At 36.0% G+C, this 12,394-nt stretch overlaps 1 long non-coding RNA gene across 1 annotated transcript; it reads left to right on the top strand.

The window, feature by feature from the left end:
• The first annotated feature begins 1,611 nt into the window (after window positions 1–1,611).
• On the top strand, window positions 1,612–11,961 carry LOC121234183. The gene is made up of 3 exons (XR_005934338.1): window positions 1,612–1,981; window positions 2,198–2,201; window positions 11,930–11,961. It is a non-coding gene; the product is annotated as an uncharacterized LOC121234183 (long non-coding RNA).
• The last annotated feature ends 433 nt before the right edge of the window (window positions 11,962–12,394 follow it).

Raw genomic sequence — 12,394 nt, 5'->3', positions numbered from 1 at the left:
GCCACGTTCAACCTAAGGATACTGCCGATTCTTCCCATTATTGTTCAGGTAAATCTCCCTCTCAAATCTTTTGATCTCTCCCCTGTTTTACTATATCTCTTTATTCCTCTCTCTCTCTCCGTTGGTTTTTGGAATGAGGGGGATGGGCTTCACTGAGTCTTTCGTGAATGCGTATTGGTGGCAGTGAGGTGTCAAATTTGTTGATTAATAATTTAATATTGGTCATCCGAAGAGTGGGAAATATCTATTGTTGCCAACGGATTCTTGTCTCCATAGTCCATCCCCCAAAACAGCCTTCCCTTGTGGGAGTAGTGCTGTTTTCTTTGCATACCTTGTGCTTGAGTTCTTGGGATCTTGCATGAACTAAACAACTAGGGTATGTTGAGTATGTGAGAGCTGATGCGGAGGAGAGCAAAGAAGTTTCTGATCTGGGTTCAGAATCATGAAGAGCCTTTTCTTGCAATTTGTAACTCCAAGATGGGGGGTTGACAATGTCTTCTTTTCCTATTCTCCATAATTTATTGCAACCCACCCCTTCTTCTATTGCTCTGGCAAGCAAGATTTTTATAATTTTTCTTTGCTGAAATAGAGAGAAGAAGGATTGAGTTGAAATTTCAAAGGCAAATTAAGTAGATTGTTGCTAGCTTTTATTGCAGTTACTAAATAGCCCCTAGTACTTTTAATTAAAAGAGAAAATGTCCTTAAAAAATTCAATTTTTGATAGGTGTGGAAAATATATCAAGACCTAGGCCTAGTAATAGCAGGAGTCATGTTTAACTCTTGATTGTGAGCAAGTAATACTTGTGTGAGTATTAAGTTGTTTTAAGACATGCTTGGCCTGTTCCTTCTGTGGGTATTAGTTTATAATTCTCTCAATTCTAACAAATATGCACTAAAATCTCATAATACTTCTAGCCTTTGCAATTAGTGTTTAGATTTCTTTATTCTATTGCACAAAATTATGAATGAAATGCAGTTAAATCCGAGTATGAATGAGATGCACAAAATTATTTGTTTTTTGAAACGTTTTTTTTCAAAGAATGGAAGCACACACTGCCATAAGTTTCGTGATATTGTTGATGTTGTTACTCATTAAAAAAAAAAAGATATTGTTGATCTTGTTGCGGCTACAGCTACCTAGTGTGCTCAATGTATGACTGCTCCAAACAAGTGTTGGAGAGAGGGAGGCATATAAGCGAGACAGTGTCTCGGATGTTGGAAAGATCTCTGCTGGAGACAGGTGAGATGGACAAGTTGAGTACACTCCACCAGATGATGAAAAAATTACAAGATGTTTTGCCCCCATCAAAAGGGCATGCTGTTTGTATTGCTGCCTCAACAAATTATGTTTAGCTGTCTTTGTTGGGATTGGTCAGTTTCTTGACATGGCTAGAAAGCATACTATTTAAAAATGGTGTCTGTACATATTGCAGGCAGTGATTGTTGAACAAATGAATTTTTCTATTTATTTGTAGTGAACACTTTAATATGGCATGCATTTCCATATGTATCGGCTGTAATCTTGAAGCTAACATGATATGTATTATAGGATGACTCTGCTCTTAAAACATGAGCTGATATAATGAATTTGTACCAGTACTCTTAAAACATGCAAAGCAAGCTAGATTTACTATGCAATTTCTACTTCCATTCATATGACTTTAATATCTTATGGGCTACTTCTTTCCTTTTTCCCTCAGTTCATATAATTACTGCTAAATTAACTGAACAAAAATTAAGATTACATACCAATAGCAAATTCTAATCTGCCATCCTCCAGTGAAATGTCTTGAATTTGGAAGATTATTGTATAAAATTAATAGTATAACATTAATATTTCCATATAGCTCTTAATTTAGAAAAAAGAATAGAACAAAAAAATTGAAAAAAAAAATTATTAAATTTATAATATATTATTATTATTTTGACTAATAGATGGATAATCAAATGTGGGAATAAGTTTTGAGTGGAATAGCCAAATGTAAAATCATGTCATATTATGTAAATTTTACATTTGCATTTGCATAATCCAATGCTAATGCTCTAATATGTTCAACATTTTAATGGCAAAGATGGGAGTGGCAGAAGGCTTTTGGGGCCACTCGAATTTGATTATTGGGAAGTTGTCACACTAGCCATCTCTGGTTCTTATGTGACATCAAATGAATATTTCTTACAACTTTGACTTGTGAATGAGATTAGTCAAAGTGTTGATCCTACTTTGAGTCTTATGACTATGAATATGTGACTCAAATATGATTAATATTTGGGTGATATGAATAGGATAAACATATTAATGTGTGTTGCAATTATGCTTGATCCAAAGTATAAAGTTGATGCAATGAAGTTTTATGTGGGGCTTAGCAATGGGGATGAGTGGGCAAATCAACTAGGGGTAAGGGCTAGGATCGCCCTTAATTGATTGTCTGAAGAATATTATGTCATTCATGGGTCTTCCTCCAAGGTTCCTCAGAGGTGAATAGGTACTTGTTGGATGCATGTGAGCCAATAAGTGACCAAGTATCCTATCCTTCTAGAAGTTGTCTATGATGTCTTGGCCATAACGTATAACACCTAGGGTCATGGTATACCATGAATTTTAGAAAATGGTGGGACCTGTTTACTACTAACCTCACCTTCAAAATGTCTTTACTCTTTTACGAAGCACCAAGTACAAAAGATTGATTTCATAAATGTAACGCCATGTTCCCAAAGGTCTGGAGAGTTAGCTCCTGAAACCTAAAACTATCTCCCATAACATATTTATATATTCCAAATCCCATAAAATACAAATTCATTTATTCAACCCAAATATAGATGTTCCTTCACTAGGACACCAAATAAATACCTCACTGAAATAAATTAAAACTCCACAAAGTCCCGAAAATATTCATGACTCAAAGAACCAAAATAACATACAATTATAAACCTACTAAATAAGACCCTCCAATAAATACTTGTACCCTTTTGACACTTATTCCTCTACGATCATCAAACCTTACTAATACTTCCTACTCTTGACTTCCAGTTGAGGTATCAAAATTTTCTGAAAAATATTATGAAGACAAGGGGTGAGTTATCAACAACTCAGTAAGAAAAGAACATATACTAATATGTAAACATGAGCATTTACAGAGTTCAGAATGCAAAACCAAACATTTACTTTCAAAATACAGAATCAGAATACTTGCTTCCAGAATGCATAATCAAAACATGTTGTCAAAAATATCAGAGTGAAACTTTCATAAACATTCTTATTCAAAAATAAGATCATTTGGCATGTCATAATCTGAGACATCATCTTCATATCATATCAGAGCATCACATCAGAACAGAGACCACTTTTAACCTCCATGATAGGTTTATAAACCACCATTATACCCGTGGTGGGGCTGTATACCACTATTATTACTTGTGAAATAGTCGTATGCCACTATTATCACTCGTGGCAGGGCCATATACCACTATTATCACCCGTGCTAAGGTCGTATACTACTATTATCACTTGTGGCTTGGCCTTAACTGAACAGAACCGAAAACAGAATAAAAAAGTCATGCCAAAGGTTTTTAGATGCCATATCATATCACAACAGAGTACGGAAACAAATTCAGATCATTTCACATATTTAAAAATTGATTCAGAACATCTTCACATCACATGCACAAATTTTGATAAATTCCATATTCGCTCTTTTTGCATAGTTTAGAAACAGAATGCTAAAAATAAATTCATATCTACACCAGTCATGACGAAAATAATTATGTAAAGTCTAGTATAGGAACCCCACTTACCTGTACTTTTTGGCTTTTTATGAATTTTCTCACAACAGTGCCGAACGAATATCAATCGTAACCTATAAAACAAATGTGTAACTTGCTTAAATCTCCACTTAAACACGTATTTTGATAATTAAGCTTGAAATACTAAAATAACCTATTTCTCCTAAAAATATCTTTAATTCTCGTAATCTTAAAATATCATCACTTCCCAAATTCATTGATATCCACTTAACCTTCACTTACAATAATTCCAACACAATCACTCATCTATTTAAATTCAAGCCCAACCCAATTGAAGATATTATAGGTGTTTTGTAATAATTAAAAAAAAAATGGGATTCAACGTACCCACATGAATAACATCATCTACCATGAGTTACAAATAAAGGGTAGGGATGTAATTAAAGTTAAAATCTTTCATTGGAGGCTACGTGTGGTCGTAAGGGTATTTATGTAAAAATATATAATAGTGTGTAAATATCAGGGGCTACATATGGTGAGGGAGGGAACGTGCGAGACACTCATCGAGAGAGAAGGAGCCGCAACGGAGCTGGATGAGGTGGACGATGGTGATTGCGACGACGACGCACTAAGAGAGAAAGAGAGAGAGAGAGTGATGAGAGAGAGAGAGAGGAGAGAGAATCCGAGAGAGAGAGGCTACAGTGAGTGAAGAAGGGATGGAAAGACAATGGGGGAGTTTGGGCATGGCCTTACAGAGAGGAAAAGAGGTGTGCGAGAGAGCACTCGGGCAGAGCTGAACGGCAGGGGTGAATACGTCAGCCAGCTGGGCAGTTGTGCCTGAGAGGAAAGCAACTGGGGTGACGTACGTGTAGTGCTCGTCGGCAACTTCTGTGTAGGTGGAAGCGACGTGGAGGGGCTGGTGGGGTCGTTAGGCTTCACAGTGCCATGGCTGGTGGCTTTGGTGTCCGTTTGGAAGGTCTGTGGATGGCTTTGGGATGCTCTGCTTTTTTGTGGTGAAATAGAGGAGTGTTGGGGTGCAGGTTGTGAGTAGGGGCTTGTGGGTTGGTGTTGGGCGGTGCTGGGGTGGCGTGGGTCTACAATGGTGCAAGGCAGAGGCCGCGGTGCAATTGGGCCAGAGTTTGGACGTGGGCGACGGCTGGACGGCAGGATTCGAGTGGTTTTTTTGGCGTGCTTGGCTCTTGGTGATGGTTTCTTGCCGTACGATCTGTGTGCTCGGTGTCTCACGAGGTGTTACCTGTGGTTGACGCTAGGATGAGAGAAAATAAAGAACATGATGCCTGAGAGGTGGTTGTGTCCATGAAGAGCCACTGGCCTTGGTTATGCACAGTGCAGCAACGTGGGAAATGAGGCCATAGTGGAGGTTTGCAGCAACACTATTCTGGGGAAAAAGATAGTTGTTTTATCTAAATTGTGGTATATATAGCTACTGTTGAAGACCCTAGTGAAAGTAGACGTGCATGGCGTGGAGACGTGCATCATGCATGCCGTGGAAAATGGACGTGATGAAGCCTTGCATGAAGAGGAGTCTGTAGGGGCTGTACATGAACTTGTGTAACATGTGAAAATAAAGTGTTGTCATTTACCCTAGCAGAAACAAACAAGCATGCAGAAGAAACAGACATGCATGCCTGGGGGGCTGATAACAGATTTCACAGACTTGGGCTTTTGGCCCATTTCAAATATTTGGCCCATGTTTCGTAGTGAACAAAAAGAAATTAATAAATGGGTTCCTTCTTGAGTTTTAGGCCTTGACTCATCCTTTTAAAAAAATATACTTGTTCCATAACTTTTCTCGGCCCATAAAAAGATTTTTCATCCAACCCAAAAATATTTAAGGAAATTACTAAAATAGCAGGCCCATTTAAAAAATATTCAATATTTGTCAAAATACAATTTGGATCCGCAATTAATAAAAAAAATAATACTAAAAAATTAATTGGGTTCTTCATCCGTATGAATCCCTTATAAAAATAATTTTAGAAACTAGCTTGGTGCTGGACCTGAGTGTTACAATAAAAATAACACATACTTTATAGAATTAAAAGAGAGTATGTGGAAACATTTATACAAAAACGTATAAACGCTTTTGTATCAAAAGTATAAAATAAGACCATATGTACATGATTTAGGCCTCTACCTCTTCACCCTGAGCCAAGTCTTATCCTTCATACTAAAACCTCACTTTAAGCATCACCTAGGACAGTCATGCATTTAAAACAAAAATGAGTCGAATACTCAGTAAGAACTACTTCATACTGTAAACATATAAGGATATAGATTTTCAATCATGCAGTCACATTCACATTCATGCACATTTACACATATATATATACATTCCTCAATCATACAGTTCAGTCATGCACAAAAATAAAAAGCACGATTGGGCTTTTTATTTTTTTTTAGTTTTTTTATTTATTTAGTGATTAAGAAAATATTTTTTAATAATATTGTATATTTTTTAATTTTTTTTTAAATTTTTAAAGTGTTAAAAAATGATGTGAAAAAAAAATATTTAAAGAATTTTTGGTTTTTTTTTTCCACATAATTTTTTAACACTTATATTTTTTTAAATATAAAAAAATTCACAATATTATTAAACACTATTTTATTAATCACTAAGAAAAAAAACTAAAAAAATAAAATAAAAAGCCAATCGGGCAAAAAAAAAGGGAGCTCGAAATCCGGCTCCCTAGCATTGGCCAAAAAATAAACATCTTGTACAATATCATTTATCTAAAATATAATAGTCCAACTTGTGCTATGTATTGCGGAAACGTAAATGATTTTAATAGTAACGATAAAAATAAGTTCTCTCTAAGCCTCAAGCCTCATTGTCAATATTAGCCTCCTATACAACATCCTCGTCTACAACATCCTCAAAACCTTTCTCACTTAGGGTGGGAAAATATTTATAACAAATAAAATGAGTCAAATACTTAGTAAGAACCAGATCATGCAGTAAACATAGTCTAAACATAAGATTTTCATTTAAAAAACATCGTTCTTTAAGAAAAGTTTAGCTTAAAGCGTAAATAAAACATTAACCTCAGGCATTAAGAAACATTATTTTACCTCATCCTCAAAGCATAAGCATTTATTTCTTTAACCTCAATCATTAATCATTCGCTACTTTAACCTCAGGAATGGGTCTAGCCATAGCTACTGGAATAGAACTAAACCTTAGGAATGGGTCATCACTAGGTGCACTGCCAAGGATGCATTCTGAAGTTGCCATACATCCCAACCTCATGATACCATCCTCATCCTCATATGGCTAGCTCATTAACTTTATGAGCACATGCAGCCATAGAATTTCATATTCTTTTCTTTACATTAGCCTTGTGTTACCTTCTGTTCTTTACGAATAAATAGTTATAAAATATATTACCCAGTCACACATCGAACACTGTAACATCCCGAAATAAATTTGATAGACTAATTTGTTTAGTCTTAGAACTGTCGTGAAATTCTGGAAGGATTTCACTAATCAAGTGATCGATTATGTTTTAGTCCATTAAGCATATTTATATCTCGATCCACTACAGTGACATAATTCCTTTTTTATTTAATTCATGAACTTAGGAGTATAATTTTACGAAAATAATTGCACAATTAGACTCATATGAATATTTAGGATTTTAGGGTGCAATAAAAGTAACCTTTTGGGAGAGCACCACGTGGCATCTGTTTCAAAAACCTGCCAAATTACCATGTACGATGTCCAAACCCACTTAGGATCACTAGAAAACTTTTTCTTGGACCCATAGCACAATATATCATGACATGCTTAGGGTTTTAATACATCTTTCCTATTCACACTAATATATCATGACATGCTTAGGATTTTAATACATCTAATGTAGAGGATGTTTACCTAGGACAAACCGAGTCATACAAAATGAAGGGATGGCCAAAAGGGTTAAAGTTTGTAAACCCTAATTCTTCTTGGCATGTGGTTTTTTAACTCATGATATGTGTGTGAATGTTCAATTATGGGGTGGTTAATCCGTGACATATGTGTGTGTGTTGATGTGAGGGAAAAAAAAAAGTTACCGACGGAGTGGGGTGGTGCACAGCGTGGAGACTAGGTGGTGGTGGCCGAATGTGTGGCTGGTGAAGTGTGTAGGGTGCGGTGTGAATTGTAGAGAGTGCAAGAGGGTGTGGTGCAATACTTGAGGAGTAAGTGAGATGCAAGTCCAAATGAGATGAGAATTCTAGTGTTATGTCCTAGTAAGGAATTTGAAATGGGCTTGGTGTCTTAGTCATCCTAAGGTTTCAACTAGTGCTAGGACATCTAGGATTTTTGTCTTGGACTAGGTCAATCCTTGGGTCTTCAGCTAGCCTAAGAGATGTGGTTGCCTTCGGATGTTTGATTAGTTTGGAGTTATAATTAAATTAGGAGTTGAGTTTAAATTAGGAGTTATGGTTAAACTAGGAGTTGTGTTTGAATTATGAGTTATGCTCGGATTAGGAGTTGTAATTGAAGTTGATTTTTGTACTAACCTAGGATCTTCGACCATCCTTCACTCCCATGGGCTCTTCAATGGGCTTGGGTGAGTATAGTGCTTTAGGCTTGCTTGCTCTCCCTTGACCCTAATGGGCTAGGGCCTAGTTGTTGGGCTAAGTCCAAATTTGCTTTCTAAAAATAGAAACCCTAATTCTAGTTGAATCCTAACTTTTCTAATTTAGAAACTTGAAGATTTAGGATGTTACAATCTCTCCTCATAAAAATTCCATTCTTGGAATTTGTACATGCCCTTGTCGAAAAGTGAAGGATATGTGCTCTTCATGTCCTCCTCTTGCTCCTAGGTGGCCTTGCGTTCCGAATGATTGTTCCACTTTATCCTCACCACTAGTATTGTTTTGTTGCACAGTATCTATTCCCTCCATTCCAGAATCTCTATGGATGCTTCCTCATACATGAGATCCTCTTGGGCTTTGAGCAGAGTATGACTCGTACTCCAATACATGCAAAGGATCGGGGATGTACATTCATAGCGTAGAGACGTGGAATACATCGTGTATTGCGGGCAGTTTCATCTATAACGCTAACCTATAGGCTACAACTCTAACTCTCTCTAGTATCTCGAATGGTCCAATATATCTCAGGCTCAATCTCATTAGTCTTTTCATAGGCTCTATCCTGAGGAATACTTTGTCTCTTGGTTTGAGATGGAGTTCATTGCATTTGTGGTTTGCATATCTCTTTTGTCTTTCTTGCGTTGCTGATAACCTTTTCCAGATCACTACTATTTTATTGCACATGGTCTGAGTCAGCTCTAGGCTGGACATCCTCCTCTCACCTACCTCGTCCCAATACGAAGGCGAGTGACACTTGCCCCCATATAGCACCTCATACGGTGTTGCTTCAATGCTCTCTTGGTCATTGTTGTTGTACGCGAATTTGATCAGTGGCAAGTACTTGGCCCAACTCCCTTTGAAGTCCAATGCACATGCTCGGAGCATGTCTTCTAAAATATGAATGGTCCTCTTAGACTAACCATTTGCCTGAGCATGAAAAGTGTTGTACATTAGCTCTATTCCCAACTCCTTCTATACGCTTCTCCAAAATGCTGTGGTGAAATGAGCATCTCTGTCCAACATTATTCTAGATGGGACCCCGTGAAGTCTAAACAATTTCTTTGACATAAAGTTCTGCCAATTTCTCCATCGAATACATCATTCAAATGGGAATGAATTGGGCCGACTTTGACTGTTTATCCATGATTACCCATGTTGAATCCTGTCCTCATGGTGCTTTCTCCCGTGGGCTCTTCAATTGGCTTGGGCAAGCATAACGCTTTGGGCTTACTCGCCCTCCTTTGATCCTAATGGGCTCGGGCTCAGTTGTTGGGCCAAGTCCAAGTTTGCTTTCTAAAAATAAAGACCCTACTTCTAGTGTAACCCTAACTTTCCTAATTTAGAAACTTGAAGGTTCGAGGTGTTACATGGCTAGTACACACTGTTGACCCTTATATGTTAGGGTTAGTGACCCTCATTGTACCATTAGCCATGGTGCACCGCAATGTTGACCCCTCAAGAATTGGTCATCACTAGGTGCACTGCAAGTAATGCATTTTAATAAAAAGGTGTTGCCCAGATGACTAACACAAGAGGGTGAATTGAGTTGTATTAAAAAAATTAGCAATTATAAACCAAATACATAATATAAAATATGAACAAAATACGAAACAACAGTAAATATAAAGAGTAAGGGTAAGAGGAAGCACACTCAGTATTTTAACGAGGTTCAGCCCCACTGCCTACGTCCTCGCCTTAAGCTACCCCTCGAGGATTCCCAAATTCACTATCCAAGCTCCTTTAGGTGGAGATAGAAACCTATTACACCTTTGTGTAGTACTGCTACGAAGAATCCGTGTAGAACACCCTCTACACTTGCAATCACCTTACGCGTAGTGATTCAATGTTTATTCCCTATATAGAATACATTCTGCACGCATAAGGATTATACACACCATTTTACTAATACAGGAACTGATAGTGGGTAGGTTATCAAAAAAATACTTCTCAATGAGTGAAATAAGATCAATACAACGAAAACTATATCTCTCTCAAAATGAACAAGGGTTAAGGCTCAATGCTTAGAGAATAGAGATTAAATGTTCTGAATGAATGTTGTAAAACTTGCAATGATGTGTTCTTGTGTTGCGTTCTTAATTTGAAGATCTCAATTGAGCTATTTAAAGGCATATCAGACTTCATTTTCAAATTTAAAAAGATTCACATGTCAAAAAGGAACATCACTCACTTTTCAAAATTTTCAAATAAAAATTCTTCATTTTTGCAATTGTCAAAGACATCATCATTCACTTTTCAAAAATTTTAAATCTAATCTTTTACTTTTCACATATGACAAAAGAAACATTATTTACTTTTCAAAATTTTCAAACAAAATTATCTACCTTTTGCATACATCAAAAAGAGCATCAATTACTTTTCAAAATTTTCAAACCTTATCTTTTGCTTTTTGCATATGACGAAAGGATCACTATTTACTTTTCAGGTTTTTCAAATAAAATCATCTTCCTTTTGCATATGTAAAAAAGAGAATCAATCACTTTTCAAAATTTTCAAACAAAAGATGCACACGTGAAAAACGACAATCAATCATCTTTCAAATTTTCAAAATTCAAACTTTTAATTTTTAAATATGTCATGCACATGTGGAAAATGCAATTTGATGCTTATGAGAAAATATTAATGTTGAGCCTTAATCCAATTTCAGATTTTATCAAGAGATGTATAAAGTTACTCTGAGAGCTTCATTTGCGAGCTTGTTCCCTTTCTTGCTCATACTTGGTTCATTGATGTGCTTAGCTTCATTGTGTAGACAACTTGAGCTTTAGATTCCTTTATGCTTAAATTCATTTGTTATCATCAAAATTCATTTGCAGATATGTAATTATACGAGGCTTGAAACATTGGGTTCAACAAAAGGTGTAAGCAGTTTAGTCATCACCAAGTGCACCGCAATGTTGCTGAAAAGTATGAAAGAGCTTTTGTGCTAATGGGAATAGAGGATTCACTACTTTTAACGCCTAAGTTTGAATATTATCAAAGTGCCTAGATATTTATCAAGTATAAGCTTTTTATGATGCTACCTTGAAAAGTTATGGTTCATTATACATGACATCAAATATATTATTTTAGAAACTTCGTATGATTGATCACACTTTGAACAATATGTGTAAGAGTGATGATGCTAAGCTGATGAGCATGACATCTAATATAAAGGTTAAGCTTGAGAAATATCAGGGGAACACAAATAGAATAAACATAATTATTTATGTAGCTTTTGTTCTTGGCCCTCGATCTAAGATTAAGTCTATGACATTTCGGTTGAAAAGGTGCGAAGGGATTGGGTGTGGACATAGAATTAGGGCTAAAGTAAGATTGCTATTCAATCATTTGATTGAGCAATACCACAAGTTTCATGGGCTAAGTAGTGGAAGATCAAATATTATCCAAAGATGTTCCGATGCTAGTTCCTCACATGTATATTGGACCCATTTAGAATCTCATTGGCAACAGAGACTATGCAAGCCTTAATTTGCATATAAAATTGGTTAGGAAACAAACCAATTAATAGTCGATAATTGGAAGAGTATGTGGACGGCATTGACATCGAAGGTAAATATTTTATAAGTTAAATTTACTTTTTTTTATTACTAATTTGTCCATTTAACTTAATCTATTCATTTTTCTTTTCTTCGTAAGGTAACCCTCCTCCTTTAACTCCTGCAACTTAAACATTTTTTGTTCATGATAAGGATTGTGTCATTATGTTTTGTTCCTTGTTATCATCACGTATGAATTTATAATTTTTATTATATTTTTTTCTTCGTGATGCTTTATAATCTATATTTGATTATGGAACATTTTATTCTTCAAAAAAAATTTTGACAGCGCCAACAACATGCAGCAAAAAGGATGCATCTATTCATCTAGTAAAATACTAAAAGTCTTATGAAGAGGAATATGGTGTTCTGGTTGAAGAGAAGACAAGGCATCTAATTTGTTGTTGTTGCTGCTAATGTCTTGTGTTTCATTTGCTCATCTAGTAAATTACTAAAATGTTGGTAGCTTTCATGTTTAGGATTATAATTTTCGT

The sequence above is a fragment of the Juglans microcarpa x Juglans regia genome, chromosome 6D, assembly GCF_004785595.1.
Source record: "Juglans microcarpa x Juglans regia isolate MS1-56 chromosome 6D, Jm3101_v1.0, whole genome shotgun sequence".
In the NCBI taxonomy this organism is placed as follows: domain Eukaryota; kingdom Viridiplantae; phylum Streptophyta; class Magnoliopsida; order Fagales; family Juglandaceae; genus Juglans; species Juglans microcarpa x Juglans regia.
The sequence above is the reverse complement of the archived record's forward strand: the minus strand, read 5'-3'. Positions and strand labels throughout refer to the sequence as shown.